Source organism: Macrobrachium rosenbergii, chromosome 56 (genome assembly GCF_040412425.1).
Source record: "Macrobrachium rosenbergii isolate ZJJX-2024 chromosome 56, ASM4041242v1, whole genome shotgun sequence".
In the NCBI taxonomy this organism is placed as follows: Eukaryota; Metazoa; Arthropoda; class Malacostraca; order Decapoda; family Palaemonidae; genus Macrobrachium; species Macrobrachium rosenbergii.
Genome location: NC_089796.1, coordinates 58,608,843 through 58,626,750, shown reverse-complemented (window position 1 = coordinate 58,626,750; position 17,908 = coordinate 58,608,843). Strand labels below are relative to the sequence as shown.

The 17,908-nt window shown below is 45.7% G+C and overlaps 1 long non-coding RNA gene across 1 annotated transcript in view; it reads right to left on the bottom strand.

Moving 5' to 3' along the window:
- Positions 1–12,093, bottom strand: part of LOC136836556 (uncharacterized) — a 109,095-nt gene extending 97,002 nt beyond the window's left edge. The window contains exon 1 of the long non-coding RNA XR_010852426.1: positions 12,023–12,093. This is a non-coding gene — a long non-coding RNA (uncharacterized lncRNA). The remainder of the gene's footprint in view (positions 1–12,022) is intronic.
- Between the last annotated feature and the right edge of the window lie 5,815 nt (positions 12,094–17,908).

Sequence of the window (17,908 nt, the reverse complement as noted above, 5' to 3'; positions counted from 1 at the left end):
TACCAAATGGCCTGGGGCCATTTGGGTGCCACCAGAGTCATTTGAGATCAAGGGTGATCATCACCGGGCTGATCACATGGCGAATCAGACAGAATGGGGAAAGGCGAAGCAGGAGATTGTCCCACAGGTGTTGGAACGCTGTCTCCGCAAGCCGGCCCATGGGTCCGAACGACAGAACAGAAGACCTGAGTTTTTCTGTTGTGCCGGGTGGCAACAGATCGATGGCTGGACGCCCCACAGGTCGAACAGCCTTTCCGCTATTTCCTGATGGGGACCATTCGGTCCCTACCACCTGTCTCTGGCGGCTGAGCTTGTCTGCCACGACATTCCTCTTGCCTGGAATATACCTGGCTGACAGCTCTACCGAGGTGAGCCTAGCCCACTCGTGCACCTACACCGTCAACTGATGAAGCTGGTGGGACACCAGTCCCCTGCTTGTTGACGATGCCTAAGACCCGAGGTATTGTCGCCATCAGTACCACGGAGTGTCCATCACTCGATCCTGGAACTCCTGGAGGGGGGAACCTTGAGCTCCAGGATGTTGATGTGCAGGTGCTTGTCGCCTCGGTGCCAGAACCGAAGTCAGCAACTCCTCCAGGTGTGCGCCCCATCCCTCGGTCGACTTCCGAGAACAGAAGATGTCCGGAGGGGGGGTACAGGATACTCTTATTAAGAGGTTCCTGTCGTCCAACCACCAGTGAAGGCCCTTTCTCACCTCCTCGGAAAGAGGAATGAGGAAGGACTGGGGGGTCTTGGGACTGGGACCAATCCTCCTTTAGTCTCCACTGAGAGACCGCAGGTGAAGACGCCGTGAGGTACTAGTTTCTCTAATGCCGACAGGTGACCGATGACGACTTGCCATTGCCGAGCTGGTTGCCCCTGCCGTGACAGGAACAACTGTGCTGCCTGCCTGAACTTGCTGGATACGAGAGTCCGGGGAAAGACTTTTCGCTGCCACCGTATCTATCAGCATGCCCAGGTACTTTGTCCTCTGCTTGGGGGTGAGATCTGACTTCTCCAGATTTACCATGATCCCAGATCCGGCAAAACTTCTGAGGAGATGATCCCTGTCCTGTAGCAACAGCGAGCGAGAGTCGCTGGGACTAGATCCAGTCGTCGAGATACCTCCTCAGCAGACGTTATCCCGATGCGAATGGGCCCCAAGCTGACATGAGAGAGAAAACTCGTGAACACCTGGGGCGGTCAAGAGCCGAAGCAAAGTCCTCTGAATTGGAAGAACGACTTCCCGAGGACAAAGCGGAGGTGTTTGCGCGAGGATGGATGGGTGGGTATCTGAAACACGATCCCTCAAGTCCACCGTAAGCATGAAGTCATTCTCCTGATGGAGGCCAGCACAGTTTGCGCTGTTTCCATCGTGAACCGAGTCTCCTGAATGAAACTGTTCAAGGAGAGAGGTCTATGACCGGTCTCCATCCCCTGAGGCCTTCTCTATGAGAAAGATGTGGCTGTAAAGCCTGGAGACTGGTTCGACACGACTTACAGCACTCTTGCTCAGCATGGCTTGCACTTCTTGCTGTAGTGCGATGTAGCTTGACAAACCTGGTAGATAAGTTTGGAGATGGACCGGAGTGTAGGTGAGGGAGGCCGAGACTCGGCGGTGCAGTAGATATCCCTCCCGAAGGACATCCACTATCCAGTCTCCGCCTCCGAGTCACTGCCACGTTGCCCAATGGCTCGACAGGCAACCCCACCTCGGCAGCTTTGGGGAACGCCGTGAAGCGTTTCCCTTCTTCTTCTTACCTTGCCCCCTTTACCGGCATGGAAAGGGGGCTGAAAGGAGCGGGAGTGACCCCTTCTCGAGGAAGAAGAAGGCTGGTGTTTGCTTGGGACCCCTTCGAAGACTGGGACTTCTTAGGGGCCGAGGAACGCCAGCCTGGCCGAAGACCTGGCTGCAGTGGGGGAGAAGACCCGGAGGTCTTAGCCACTGCCTGGTGAACAAGCCGGTCGCTGTCATCGGGCACAACGTTTGTCCACTTTCGGCAAGGCCCACCAGCTCCCTGGGGAAGAGAGGAGAACCCAGCAACGGTCTATTCCAAAGGGTGATAGCTGACTCCGGGACCTACGGACCTGGCAAAAGAGAGAACAGCGTCCTCCTCTTTAGCACTAGGTTTGCCCACAGGTTTGCAGTCTGGTGGGTGAGGTAGGAAATGGCCCTACCTCCAGACTGGCACAGTCTCCCAAAGGCGGAGTCCTCCCCAGGTACGATAGCGCCTGAGGAAGCAGCTACCTTCGATACTGTGAATGACCACAGATCGAGCCAGGAGACTGCTTGGAAGGCCACCATGGCAGTGGCTTCCATGGTTGCAGCTTCTTGCTGAGAGAGAGTAATGTTTCTCTGCAGTCAATTGCTGCAACGACAGACCCGGATCCAAACGAGTCAGGTCCGGGTCAACCTGTTTGGTCAGCAACGCCCCTTCTGCTGGTGCGTAGAAACGCTTCTGATGAGGCAGAGGGTGGGGGGAAGAAGCTTGTCCGAGCGGCTCGCTCAAAGCGAGCTGTCCTGCCCGGACACAAGACCGTTCACCTGATCAAGAACCCCCTCAGCAAGCGTGGACCACGGCAGCCCCACCGAAGCCTTGGGTTCCTTCTTGGGTCCCCAGAAGGATTCGAGGCGTGACAGACGATCCACAGACGGCCGTGGTCCCTTCCCGAGGTCATTGTGCTGACGAATCAGCGCGATAACCTCAGCAAAGTCCTCTGTATTTCGGGGTGTCCGCATCCTGGGCAGAGGACCCTGAGTCCTTCCAGGGGTGCAGTCTCCCGAACTACTCTCCCTGCAGGAGGGAGAACTCAAGACCCCTGAGGACCTTCCTGAACTAGGCAGGCGTAGGGACTGGTCGAGCCAAGGACCAGCCAGGTGCATACCCCCATGCAGTAGAACTCTGAGGAGAACAATCCCAGAGTTCCTCCTCTCCGACTCGCGCCCCTTTGGAGACCAGGGCGGAGGGGACAGGCGCAGAAGATTGGGCGCTCCCACTGCCTTTACTGGCAGAACCAGCAGAGGCAGCGGCGAAAGCGGTCACCAACCCGCGGCGATGACGAGGCTCCCAGGTCCAGGAGACCGCTTCAGCCCAGGTGAAACGATCCCGAGGAGAATGGAGTGGCTCGCGAGAGCCGAGCTGCGCACTCGCCTCCCAAGCCAGGCTGGCGCACGGAGGCGTGGCCGGGGACTGGGAGGAGCGAGGCGCGGCTGGCTGGCTCGAGCTTGCGCTGTCCTCTGACGCGCCCCAGACTTCTCTTCGAGGCCGAGCCTCCGGGAAGACTGAGTGGGGACTCTTCCCTGTCTCTCTCGGGCAGCCTGGGCTGAAACACTGTCCAGGAACCTGACTGGCACTGGAAGGAGTGCCAGCAGGAAGAGGCGGAGCACCTACATGCCCCGTCCTCTCTCGAGCCATGGCCCTGGTTTGGACGCGAAGTGTCCACTGCATCAGACCGTGCCCGAGTCTCCTTGGGGACCCGGTACTGGAGCAACTCGAACGAACGAGTGTCCGACGCGACTCGCTGGCCTTAGAAGCAGGAGGTTTCTTAGGCGCAGGGAGTGCCAACCCTGGTCTGCATGCCCTTGGCTCCCGGTGCCCCTGGGCCGGGATATGCCAGAGGCCCTGATCCGAGGATCGGGAAGAGCCGACGAGAGATCCCACTGCCTTCCCTGTGGAACTGAGGCAGACCCTTAGAAGTCTCAGTACGAGGTTTCTTGGGGGGAGAGGCAGACTTCTTCTTCTTTGGCCGAAGCCTCGGGAAGGAGAAGAGGAATGAACAGCAGACAAAGACGACGAAGATGAAGATGAAGACGATGACCAGCCTTCCTAGACCTCTTCTTCTTCTTCTTCTTCACCATCTCAACCTGGAAAGCAGTCAAACCCAAGATGATTAGGAAAGCGAGGCCGCCACTCAGGAACAGCAGGAACTGCCCTGCTGTTCCTGCAGCAGAAGGCACATCCTGGGCAGCGACAGCGAGCTCGGCCAGCATTTGCCTGGGCAGAGAGAGCGCGCGCTGGCCAGGAACCAAAGTGGGCGGGCCAGGGATGCAGGCGCCACCCTCCCACGCGTGAAGATCAAGTCGGGCGCACGGTCGCTGGGATGGGGATGAAGCAGACGAAGGGGCGGGCGGGAGAGTCGACAAGGAAGTGTAACGAAAACAGGCCATGGTCAGCAACAGGGGCAGCAACAGTCACATATGGAAATGATGACATCACCATGTAGGAGGAGCCAGGCAGCGTGAAAAGCCAGGAAGCCAGGCGGCAGAGGAACAGCGTGCTGGCACGCGGATGACGCCGACACTTGGGTGTCCAGATGCTCAAGATTGGAATCGGCATCTGGACGAACCTCGAGTAGGAGACGGTTGTCGTAGTGGCTGTCACTGCCATGTGGGTCGTGACTGGAGGGGGGGGCAGGGGAGCCAATCCCTCCAGAGCCGAGCCAGGTAGGCCCAGGTGTAGCCAGGAAGAGCTGGGATTCATCGCCTGGCTATCCAGTCCAGGACCTAAGCAAGAGTTGGGTTAGAAAGAAGCCTCCACCAGCTCTGGAGGAAAACTCCCCTCCGGAACAGGAAGAGACTTCGAGAGGATATCGTGGTCCAACTCTCACAGCGCCCTTCCACAAACGAAGAAACGTAAGAGGAAGGGGGGGAGTCTCACCTGAGGGAGAGGGATAAGAGGGGAAGTTCAGTCGGGAGGAGAAATGAACCCGACATTCGCCACCAAGTCATCAGCGATTTCCCTCAGACTCCCTTGGTAGGTTAACAATTTGCGTCGCCTCCCCTCGAACTTGCCCCCATTGCTCCTGACCACAAACAACACTCACTACAAGTATCGTCCGTGAACACACACGCCTCCTGCAAGATGTACAGAAACGGGCGGGTCCACGCCGACTCCAGATCTAAATGAATTACACTTTTTTCCCCTACCCCGGGACACACGCTGGGGATAGGAGGGTTTAGATGGCTTTTCCATAACTGAAGAAAAACAAGAATTTTCCAACCAAAAAGAAAAAATGAGGGTCAGGCAGAGAGCAGCAAAGAACAACGACCCGAGCGCTACGACGGCCGAAAGCAAATTGGAATGTTTACAAATTGCGGTACCCCACCTCCCGGACAGTAGTTAACATACAAACCTTGTTTGAAGTTCAACGGCCATTTCCAGCCTATGACTGAAAGTAATCCTAATGTAAAGGACCGAGGGTTTGTATAGTGTCGGAACAAGTTACTTTTTGGCAGTCGACTGTAATTAACCTGTAATTGACCTCAGAACTTTATTCAACTAGGTGGGGACCCCTTGTGGGAATCGATTCTAAATGTGTTGGAAAGACCAGGAAGAGAGAGCTAAGTTATTGTATGCTGGCCATCCTGGGAATGCTATTGCACATGATCAAAGTGTAGTAAACTGCATTTGGGATCAAATGTCAGATACTGAGGAGGTTTTCGCATGAGTGAGGCAAACGTGCAACTCATGCAAAGCCTTCCTGCAAGAATTTATAGTTGGATTGAAGAAAGGAAAAAACCAGAGATAGAGTTTCCTTATTGCCAGTCTCTCCTTCCTCCCCTTGCTAGAGGAAGGAGCAGGGTTCTTCTATGATTCTAGAAGAAAAATAGAAGGTGGTGCACTTTGAGTCATCTGCATCAGATGTCAGATCCAGATTATAACGGTTTGTCTTATTCTCAGAGGGAAGGAGGAAAGTAGGAGGATGGGAAGGAGGAGGAAGAGAGACCACACACACAAACGGTATCCATTTAACTTCCAGAACCATACACTTAGGCGAGATGCTACTAGTCCTCTTGAAGGAGCGCTCAAGAAAAGCGCAACTTGTTGAGCAGCCACCACAGGACCAAGGAAAAAATGATCCAAGGGCCTGGCAAGACCATAGGAAGACAAGAGTGCAGTCTATGAGACCACATCTTGCTTCCAAACCGACAGAAACTTCTGGAATGCAAGGGATGGACCAAGCCTTTGTCTTCGTGAGCTCTCAAAAAATAGGGAAAATCATTGTCGCCAGAAGCCAAGTAAGAAGAATCGCTTGAAGAAGGAAGAAGACACTTCCTCAATGGGAGAGATACCCACAATGAAAACGTATGACAACATCCAGGTTAAATGTCAAGCCTTTTCAAGAAAGTACCACAGCTCCCTAATAGGACAAAGCAACGGCTGATCTGGATCATCGATACAAAGTCCAAGGAGGAGGGGAACAGGAAGGATTCAAACCCAACAATAGATGGCCAGAAACAATTTGGAATCCAGACAGACATCTAGGAGAGTTAAGGCATTGATCCCTTCACCTGTTCTTCCATCTTAACGACCTAAGGCCAGGGAAAGATGAGAGATGGTCCTAAGAGGGCACATCTCTATCCAATGAAGGAAGGGCGCTGTGCAGAGCAAGGGACAGGAACCCTAAACGAGGGTCACATGCCACCCAGGGAACAGTTCCCTAGGACAGCAAGATCCGAAGAAGCTTCTCATTCGTAGCTAAATCTTGACTGAGGAGAAGAAGGCTACTTCAGATAGAAGACTAGGTCGTAAGGGCCTACGTTCTTCACAAATGAAAGGGAGAGATGCAAACCTCGGCGGAGAAGACGAGGAAGTTCAGACTTGAAGAGCGATTCTGACCCGAGAAGAAATTCTGTCAACGACACCAACCAGCGAAGACGGATCCAGTCCCTGGGACAGTGTTGCAGAGGACTTCAAGAGATATCCAGCTATATCTGTTGCCACTCAGTGAGAAAGCCTATGCTTGCAAGGAAAGCTGGAAGGTCTCCCAGTCCTGAACACACAGGGATGTGCTGCTTGAAGAACCGCTTCTTGTGTAGTTGATACATGAGGTTGGGCCAATGGGAGCTCTTCTTGAAAATTGGAAGCAGAGGAATCAGGTCAGGCAAAGGTGAAGACTTCAGCATTTGTCTGTGACTCAGGGTGAGCAATGTTTGTGAACCCCTGTGTATTAAAACAGACAAATACAATCCGGTAGGAAAAAAACGTAGATATCAGTTCCCCCCAAAAAAACAGCATGCCTCACCGTAGCAGCCCCTGGGTCTGGTAAAGGAGTGAGAAAACTACCAATTTTGTTGTGCAGGAGACAACAGAAAGATGGTAAAAATCTCAGACGAGCAGTCTCTTCGTGAATATTATCACAAAAGTGGAGAGCATTTCCATCCCAATCACTCAAACTCGAGACCGAGCTCAAGCCTACCAATACATCCCAACTGGGAATCATCTGGCTAATTGAGCTATATATGTTCCACAGAGAACACTAACGAGTACCCTCAAATGCTCGACAGATGAAACAAAGTTGAAAAACGATTCTATAACTGTTTGTCGACACTTTTAGCCTCTCAGCATTGTCAGCCATGATGAAGCCTGTTCTTTAACTTAGGAAAAGAGAACAAGTAGAGAGAAAGATAAATACCCTTACCTTATTTGCCAGAAGACCAGTGTATATTCTTCAAGGGTGAAAGGTGGCGATAGAAAACCAAAGGAGATACATTAACACAAAACTGTAAAGATATTATTTGCCGTAAAAGCTATAACTGGGAAAATCAGACAGAAAAAATGCAACTGTATAATCTGAGAACCCTGTACATAACTGTAAACCTGTTCTTTAACTTTGAAGAGCCAACTGAACTTTTTAACTATAAAAACTGATAATCACCTTTCAAGCTTGTGGACTGGGAGGAAAAAAGCGAAAAAGCCAGAAGAACACGACCAGGGCTGGGCTGGGCAGGGCAAGCCAACAGCTGAGCAAAGCCGAGCTGATCGATGGAAACAATTGGAACTGGACAGGCGGAACTCACCTGCTGTGAACTCAAAAGCTAGTTTCCCAAACTCCAAACTCCTTCAGAGGTTGAGGAAGGAAGGAAAGTTATGGTTAGGGAATTCGTGTTAAGGTTAGGAAGGATGCTCAAACCCCAAGATTCAAACACAAGGATGAGTTTAAGGTTGGGGAAGCAACTGAAGCACCTGGTAGGCAGTATCAAGACATCCGAATAGCCTCTCGGTACCTAATCAAACCAAGGTCTCCAGCTTTCTCTCACCCTGTGCCTCTAGCCAACATAGGCCTGCTGTAGATTCATAGCAAGAACAGGCTGACCTACTGCAACTCCCAGGACTGGGAGCTAACTGTTTTCAAGTAGCCTAAGAAATCAAAAAGACCAGGTCAGAACCAGTCACAGCCCTGAGGCCAAGAAGCCAAAGCCCAGCAACCCAAACTAAGCGTGAGACCCAAACTAAACGAATCGGTTCCATAGCCTCGGCAAGCCCAGAGAATCTTAGCCTCCCAGACCAGACTAAGCTAACTTAGCCTGACCAAAGATTAGGTAGCCTGACCAACCCAGCATAGCCTTCCCATTGCAAGATAGCCTCATCTAGATCAGCCTGACTGGGATTAGACTAACCCAGGCTGGAGAAGCCCTGTTACCCGAGCCTGACCCAGCAGCCTGACAAGACCCACTCACCCCAAAATACAGAAAGACGCTTTGCCTTAGGTCTCTTAGCTACCAACTTGAAGAACCTCCTGGTTCCAGTTCCTGGTTCCTGGTTCCTCGGTCATTCCACAAACATAGAAGAGCACACTACACGAAAAGGAAGCCCTTTTTATCTGCCTTGAATACATTTTTTGCAGGAATTTTTATTTTGGGAACATTATATCAATACAATTTTCTGTTTTATTTTTCTCCCATTAATACATTAAAACAGGGGTCATTTAATTTAGCACCCTACCCTTAACCTCCCAAATGATCCAATATTGAGAATTTCCTCAGAAGGAGGCAGTCCCTTTACGTTACTGTTAATTTTTAACTGGTGCAGCCTTGTTTTCGGTTGACGCGATGGATTTCTATCTGGTTCTTGGGATTCCACTCAAACCACAGGAGAGGAGGGGCAGAGGCCAGAAGTTGTTTTCTATTTTTGTAAGTTGGAAGACAGTGGCCAACAAATGTTCTTCCTTCACCTTCATTCTGCATCTTCTACAGACCAGATCCTTAACATCTTAACCGGTAGTTAGCTTTCAGGTCCAGGAACATATTCAGAAGTTTCCCTATTACATGCATCTTTTGTCTCTAGTTCCCTTAGATACACGATCAAGGACAGTTGATGAATCTCAGCTCATGGGGGTTTTCCAATGTCTGATATCTTGCGTTATTCTTCAACGGCCAGGAACTTCATGAAACACATATTTTTCCTTCCATTTAACGATCAGGACGGCTGGCGGCAGGAGACCAGGTTTTGAGACTTTGAGCCAACTTTGTACTTTTTGGTCGGGCTTAACACTTTGATTAGATTTTCTTGGGGAATTTATAATATTGTGAATAGCATTATTTTCTTGTATTCAATTCTATAGGCAACATATGCCACAGCTACCGCATGAAGGCCAGACACCTGGGTGCCTTTGGCTGTTCATACATTAAGGGGATCCAGATTGCATTTGTCTAGAGCTTGACCCGACCTGGAAGTTGTGCCAGACAACCATGTTGGCAAATAATGTTGAATGACCACTGTTTCGATCTTTTCCTACCTCTAATGCCATATTTCCAACTTTTCTTTACGTATCCAGCCAACTATTTCTGTTCTTAGTAGGTACTCTACTTTTTGTTTTCTCGATTTAATACTTGATTAAAAGAACCATTTTGGAGAACCACTCTCACTCAGGGGAGACTGGTACACAGCAATGGAGGCCGTTTTTAATTCGCCCAAACCACCTCCACCAGGAAAATGGGTATGTTTATCAAAGTTACTCCCAAAGTTACACCAAAGGGAGATGGAAGAACCACCAGTCTGGGACTGGAACTTTGTTCAAAGGAGGCACTGGCAGGAAGCACCTGCTAACACTTGGTTTGACACCCTTTGACCTTTTCCCTCCAGGTGCATTGAAATGTTCTTCCAGCAGAAAACATATACCTTCTAGAAAGGAGTAGTCATGTGGGGAACAGGGCGGAAGCAAATTTAGGGGAGTCTAATTTCTTTATTCCTGAAGATATTATGTTCTTCCTGTTTATTTCATTCACTTTGTCTGTTCTCACAGATAGTTTTCAGTATCTAAATACCCAGGGCCTTACTGGAAGAGGCTGTCCCAATAGTCTGTTACGCCTCAGGGCAAATACACCTGCTTTGCCGTTCAAATCCAAGACATCACAGGGGCATCTTTCCATCCTATCATTTTCCCAGGCTTTTAATGCAGTTTGTATTAATAGTTTTCAAAACATAATATACATACAAATACACCAGATCCCACCGGGGCCAAAGCACTTACATGACAGTCAATCACGCGTTCAGGGTTAGCAGGTGATCAACTCCATCTTAGTCCTATGCCACCAAATTGGAATGCTTATCTTTCCAGGCAGTTTAGGCAGGTTTCCCTCCAACCTCGGTTTTTCAACTCCTCTAACATGTTACCTTGATAAATATTTCTCATTGTTTTCTTAATAAATAATTTGCTTAATCTTTTGGCCGATGGTATTTTTATTTTCATTCAGGGAGCAGTTTTAACCTGCTCTATTTGCCCGGAATAAGAGCCTGATCTCAGGCTTTCTGGTCATTTCTGTCCCCATACTTTTTATCATTATGTTATTTAGGTTAGATTAGTCCGGGGTAGAATTTATTCTTCAGCCTGATTTAGCCTATCTTCTCTTTGTTTGAATGAAGGCTTCTTTGACGGCTCTGGCTTCTAATTTTTAGGTAGCTTTTCTCGTTAGGGCATACGGGACATCCATGAAGGGTTATGGTTATTTATTGAGGAACCTTCCTGGTGCCAACTGCAATCAGACAGCTACTAAGGTCAGGTTTGTCACAATAGTTTTGGATAGTTCCTTTTATCTTCTAGGTTTCTTTCAGGTTTTCCCCTCCCTTCCTTAGCTGATTTTTTATTGCCATTGACATATGGCTCCCCAGACTGAACAGCCCAGCAGTTTTTTCTTGGTGGCCATCAGCAACAATAAAACTCCATTTACTCTCTCCTGTGTTTTATTTCGGCTGCCATTTCTTTAATCCTGATTCCATCTTTTTGGATGGAGATTTCAATAATAACTGACCTTAATAAACACCACTTGCCTTAGCAATACTTCTCTTCTATGCAAAGACTTTTTTTTCTCTTTAGGATGTGCCATAGGCCCTCATTAGGTCTCTAATATTTCAGTTTTTCTTTTAATTTTCTTTTATTATCTTTCCAGGCATTTGTTTATTATTTTTCAACAGCTTTTTCTACACTTTTGGTGTTATGATACTGGTTGCATCTGTTTGTTGTCGGCCAAATGGAATGTCCTGTCGTCTTAGTGTTTTTACTGGCCCAGGGGATTTTTCTCCTTCTCCCACATTAACAAGTTATTGCATGACGGACAGTGGGATATGAACCGTTCGAATTTGTAACGGAGTCCCAGCTTTGTCTTCTGTCTATCCATTTGGAAACTTGTTGGATGTCTTATTGGGGTTAATTATAATAGTTAATTATTAAACTCGAGCACCAAAACTGACTTTCTGTGATTTTTCCTAAGTTGCAACCAAAAACTTTCAGCAATTCTAAAGTTTTCCTCCTTTATTTATTTGCATGACTATTGCCCAACAGGGGTAGTTTTTCCTATTTCAGTTAAAGTCCCAAGGATCAAAACTTTTAAGACGTTATGTTTATTTATTTATTGTTTATTGGTTTTACCATCATTATTTTATGTGAACCCTTCACCCCCATAATGAGGGACTATAAACATTTGACCATTAGGCCTAGCACGTAAAATGTGCTTTGTTTACAGCTTTCAACAAAGGACTGGATACTTTGTAAAAACCACAACTCAGGTTCATGTAAGTGAGTTTTTACACACAAAACTGCTCCACCTCATCGATTATTGAAAACATATTAAAACATAAGAAAAACTTTATGCCAGAATGCAATTTACATAAAATAAAAATGTACTCAAATGGAATTAAATTCACATAGCCTACAACTCCTTTCACACATCCACTAATTAGGCTTTGTCTTGTCTAACTACCTTATGTCTCTCTACGTATTCCCAGTTACAAATCATGCTTGCCTTCATCCTGCATCCAATTATCGCCTATTCCTTGACAATTTCTTACTGCAAGGAGATAATACCTCGATTTTAAAAATGGATCGGCATGAAACATTCACTCAACTCTTCTTAGCCTTTCCATTTTTGTTTTGAAGTTGTCTTCTTGGAGTTTTAGTTAGATGACATTCGGTCGGCAATATTATGTTCTTTAAAAAGAATTACCCACTTTCCTCCACTTTTGTTATCAGGTGTGTTTGGTTAAAACTTACTGTCCTCAGACCTATAATCTCATTTTTTTATTTTTCTTGGTTCTTTCTGAGTCGCTGTCCTCATTGACTTATCTCCTTATTTTGACTTTTTATGACTGAAAATTGTACTTTCCCAGTTTAGTTTTTAAGTTTTGGCTTTGACAAAATATTACATTCAAATTCTTGTAGCCAGCTAAAATTTATTCTTCCTATCATTTCCTATTTTGTGCTACTGATCCAGCCGGCTATATTTACTAAATATTGTATTTAAACAGAAGAAGATCACATGAGAGAAGGATTATTTAATTTTTTATGGTGATTTAAGATGGATGGTTCTTATGGTGTTTTGAAGTTCCAATTTGCATTAAGAGGGATGCTTTTTTCGTGACATTTATTTATTAAGAACCAAATTTTCATCATCTTTGGCCTTGCTGCTGTTTTATGTTTATTTTAATTCTTTCAGGATTCCTCACACTCCAAGTGTTGTACTTGGAAGAGCGTGGACATGGTTGGACTCCTTTGTCAGACATCCCCACCCACATACAAGTTTCTGTCTGACTTAGCATTGTTTAGACGGGATTTTCTGGTTGCAACCCCTTTCTGCTCCTTCATGTGTTTTACCACTCCCTGTGGATGCTTTGTGTCCTGATTGTTCCAACCAATTTGACTGTCAGCATAAAGCTCCTGTTTTCACCCATTAGAACTCAGCGTCCTTTCTAGTTTTTCTTTGTATGCTCTTGCCTGACTCTTTCATTAACAGCGGACCTTCTACAACGCCTTCGGGAGGAAAACTTTCTCTGTGGTTTTTATCCATTCAAGCTGATAACAGCTCTCTTATGATCTGGGTTTTTCTGAATAATGATTTATTTTTCATTGAACCTTTCCTCATCTGACTTGGACACTACAACTTATTCCTATATCTCTAACCTACACGAGAAATGTTTTCTTCATCAGAAATAACATCTTAATCTTCATTAGCCGGTAGGGAGTTGACTTTTCTCTCACAACAGCCCTGCTTTTCTCATAATTTTCATTTGAGACTTGGTTAGGGCTGTGTTTGCCCGGTCTAGGGCACTGAATAGAACCACTTTTTGCATTTATCACATTCTGCACTTTGTTGTCTGGTCTGGGCCAAGCTGACATTGCATAAGACATGGGCACGAACCTCTTGGAGACTTCTGCCCTCCGTTGTGACCTCCTTTCCTCCCGAGACTGACAGCGCAAAGAGGTCCAGGTCTAGTAACAGGAGATGTCAGTCAGTGTACCCAGCTTTTGGTGGGCAGATTTTACATACACCCAATGACACGTCTGCTTTCATCAGCTGACGGACTTTTTCGATTGCTTCTTTTTATTCTGGACTTATCTGAGTCAAACCCTTGGTCAACTTCTGATTGGGAGGACCCACAGACTTGCATCAACGCTTCTTCCGCCATGTTTGTTACCAGCAGACCACGCTGGATGTCTCATCCAACAAAAACAACGGCTGCCTTACCTTTAATCCAGATCTGATTCCACCCTTACTTCCTTTTCTCCCCCTTTTAGTTCTTTTTACTTTTCACACACTAGCAGTTTTTCCACCCCAAGGGTCTAACCTTTTTAAATTACTACCACTATCTGCAGGATGCGGAGCTGAACCTTTAACCTTTAACCTTGAATGAACCAGTGTTCCTTCTTCCAGACAGGACCTTTGACTAATTTCCGTCGCCTCCCGACTTTTCCTCTCTTCTTTCCCCATCCCCTCCCATGGGTTTAACGAGGCTCCTGTCGAACATCATAAGGAGAAGGTGGCTTCTTAAACATGTTAATTAGTCATAATTTCTAACTCGAGGCTTTGAAGAGAATATCCATTAACGACGAAAGTCGTTTGCGTCTCCTCAAACAGACGACGAGAATTTTAAGTTCATGACAGTGACGTCATCAGTTTTGAATCATGATGATTGTCGAGGAAAACATATTAAAAATAATTTCAAAATTGATATTGCTTACTGCAGTGTAATGTGTCAAAGAATATTTAATTAAGTATTATTTGCTTATATATTTATTAGATCCAACGAAATACGGATAATTATCACAGAATAATTGACGCCTAAGGCCATTCAGAGCCAATCGTGATTTCTTGAGGTCCGTGAAACAACAATAAATAAAATAAGAAAATTTTGTTATTATCTACATAAAATACAAAATATAGTATAAAGTCTTGATGTTTATTTAATTTTGTTATACATGTTATACACAATTGTGAATACGGATAAATACCATAAAGTAAAAATGATTCGAGTGACCTGGATAGCGAGTTTTACTTCGTGACGCCTTCTTTAACCGTCGATGGAACAATATACAATAAGAAAAACATAAAACACGGAGACTTATCACATGGCATAAGTAAAATTAAATCATGTATGGTATTATCACATCTCCCAAGTTATACACTTCTGTTTATATATAACGAAATATGGTGGAATTTATGGGGTGTTTGTTTCATAACTTGATAGGGAACCTCCTGACTGTCATCTGCTGTTTGGCAAATCTGGGGAATGTTCTTCATTCGGTGGTTATATCAATGCCTGACTGTGCGTTTGGGCGGAATGCAGCAATGTATCGCCGGGACATCCACGGATAATAAGACGGTAAAATGGAAACCATACATTACTGTATTGATATCCAGAACCAGATACCAGGATCCGTTCCAGTATATGTGAAGGGTCCCCCTTTGTGAATGAATTATGGGCGGGAATTAAGACTGCATTGAATGAAAACTTAATGTTGAGACTGTGGTGAACGTGAAGTCTGTGAATGAATTAAGACTCAGTGAATAGAAAAACCGGCCACGTTGAGGAGTGAATAAATTAGCTGACTGGGAATTAAGAATCATCCGAATGAATAAAGTGAATAAGTTAAGACTTGGTGAATGTATTCAGTGAATGAATTAAGACTCAGTGTCCTCAACCCGTAAGTTGAGGACTCGGTGATCTGAATTCCAGTCCTGAATGAAGCGGCCAGAGAATATGATTTTAATGTATTCAGTGAATGAATTAAGTTAGACCATGATCGTTGGAATGGGTTGAGATGCTGTGGTGAATGTATTCGTGGTTGCCAAGTTGGCCAGGGCAGAATGAATAAAGTGAATAAGCGGGAGCTCCACACAATGAATTAAAATCAATGAATGAATAAAGAGAATAGTTAAGACTGGAATGAATCAAGACTCAGTGAATGAATAAATGAATAAGTGGCTTCTGTGAATGAATTCAGTGAATGAATTAAGAATCACCTGAATGAACGGTCTACCACCGTAAGTTAAGAGGTATATTGGAGTCCGAATGAATTAAAGGGCCCGATGAATGAATGGGATGTGAATAGTTAAGACGCCCTAAGTTGTGAGTGGAATAAATAAATAAATTGACTCGGTGAATGAATTAAGAATCACTGGAATGAACAAAGTGAATAGGTTAAGAATTGGTGAATGAATTTGTCCTTTTGACGGGATAAAGTAAATAAACTGGCTTTTAAAAGCAGTTTATTGGACAAACTTCACTGAAGGTGTGAGAGAATCGTGGATGATGTCATTGAATCCAATAACCTGGCGAGCGGCAAAGCAGCATCTACAACAGACAGGGCAAACAGAGGCCTTCAGGCATCTGATGTTTCTTTGGCAGACAAACAGACGATTGTGAGAGACAATAAACGTACAGTGATGAAACATATATCAATGAAATGCTGGTTTCTGAAATATGGCCTGTTGCATGAGATTCGAGACAGATTAATGAACACAATGCAGTAGCATAACAATGTGGAATGCGAGACGTCAAGAATTCACAAACAGAAACACACATTTCTTGATACAGGAAGATCGTGGAACATTATGCATACATGATTAGAATGCGCTGCTTGGAAGACCATGCGTCCCTGTTGATTGTACATAAATCGAGACAACAATGGTTAGGAGAAACAGATGGAATGTTGTGATGGGTCCCCTTGGGTTCCTTGAGAGAGAGAAAACGGGATGCTCTTGTTTTTGTCTGTCTGGGTCCTCCGAATGCAAAATCACGCACACACATACGATCAGAGTTTTAATAAAAGAGATCATCACTTGTTGCGAAAAATAGCACGAGCATCAAGTAGCCGCGCAATGACGTCATCTAGCCCAGCAAAATGCTGGGTCCATTGCATGAAATCGAAAACACCAACCAGCTTGGTGTTGTGCAGAACCGTGGCTTTGGCAATCAACGGCCAGCAATTGCGCTGTTAAAACAACACTGATGCTAATTATTCCACTACAGAAGGTAAGCTGGAAAACCAAAAAGACATGAGGATAGAAGCGCCTCAAAGGTTAATTATCTTTATTAAATGCCAAATTCCTGCCTACATTATAATGTGGAGTGTGAGAACTTTGTTCATTTCTCTCCTAATTTCTTTACTCATTTACAGCAGTAACTTCTGGTCTGAATTACTCGTGAATTACTCTCATATTAAACATACATATAATAGTAAAAATGCAATAATAATAATAAAAGCTGGAGTGACTGCTTTGATTTACTGAGAGTACAGCTGTGAGACCTCACCAATATTATTAATGTCATGACAAGAATAGACAGAAACATTAGGTCCCCAGGATGCTTTTAATCCATACTATTTAATATCTATTTTTTAAAGCCTGGGAAGGTGGAGATACTTGAAATTAATAGGACAAATAGTGTGACGTGATGAATGGCTGTCTTTGTAACAGATAAAAATAAAGGTACCTTAATCACTAAGTTTGACATAATTTCCAATTTAGTGAATATTTTGTGACGTGACCAGTTGAGCGAAGGTCTTATCTTTTATTAACTGAGTTTTATAGGCTAAATATTATTTCATCGTATTGACGAGCTGTATAGGGTACAGTATGTTGACAATTTCTGCACCATTCTGTTTTGATAAAAATGGAATAGCTTTTCAGATGACATCCGTTATGTCCACGGCTTTTTCGCCTCCTAATAACAGCTGAGAGAGAGAGAGAGAGAGAGAGAGATGAAAGGGGCCCTTTAGTCACTATAGGTGGTATATGCTGTGCTGAATGAAGTCGGGACTTTTATTTCTATACATCCATTACTCATAGGGAACTCGACAGAAGGTGTAAAGCTGGTGGTCCAATTAGCAGGCGCTGAGAAGAGGGTCTGGGTCCCGAGTTAACGGAGAATTCCGGCAAAGTCGGTATCGAGGCGCTTTGGCCCCATCGACTATTTTTCATTTTATTGCGCCAGAAAATCGGCCCTAAGGGTGACTTTCCATTTATCCTCACGATGAAGTCCCAGGAGTAATTCTGGCCTGGATGGATCCTCTGTCCAGGAGCCTATTTTCATGCCGAAGAGAGGATTTTATTCGTTCAATTCCTCTTCAGGCGGCCGGGTTTGGGTGTCATTTTCCATTTATTCCTCTCTGGATGCTAGGGAAGACCGACATGAAGGCTCCTGTGTCGTGCCAGCATCATCCTGCGGAGGCTGTCCATCTATTTTCGAGAAACTTAGTGTTTTGAGGCCCTGGGTTCTTCAGGCTGCCCCGGCCTGTCCTGCTGGTCAATCACCCCCGTTTTTGAACGGTTGAAATGTCCAGGCAGTTTGGCTGTGACTTTCAATTTCTCTGACTAGCTCATTTCGGGACCACCTCATTCTCCTGTATCATG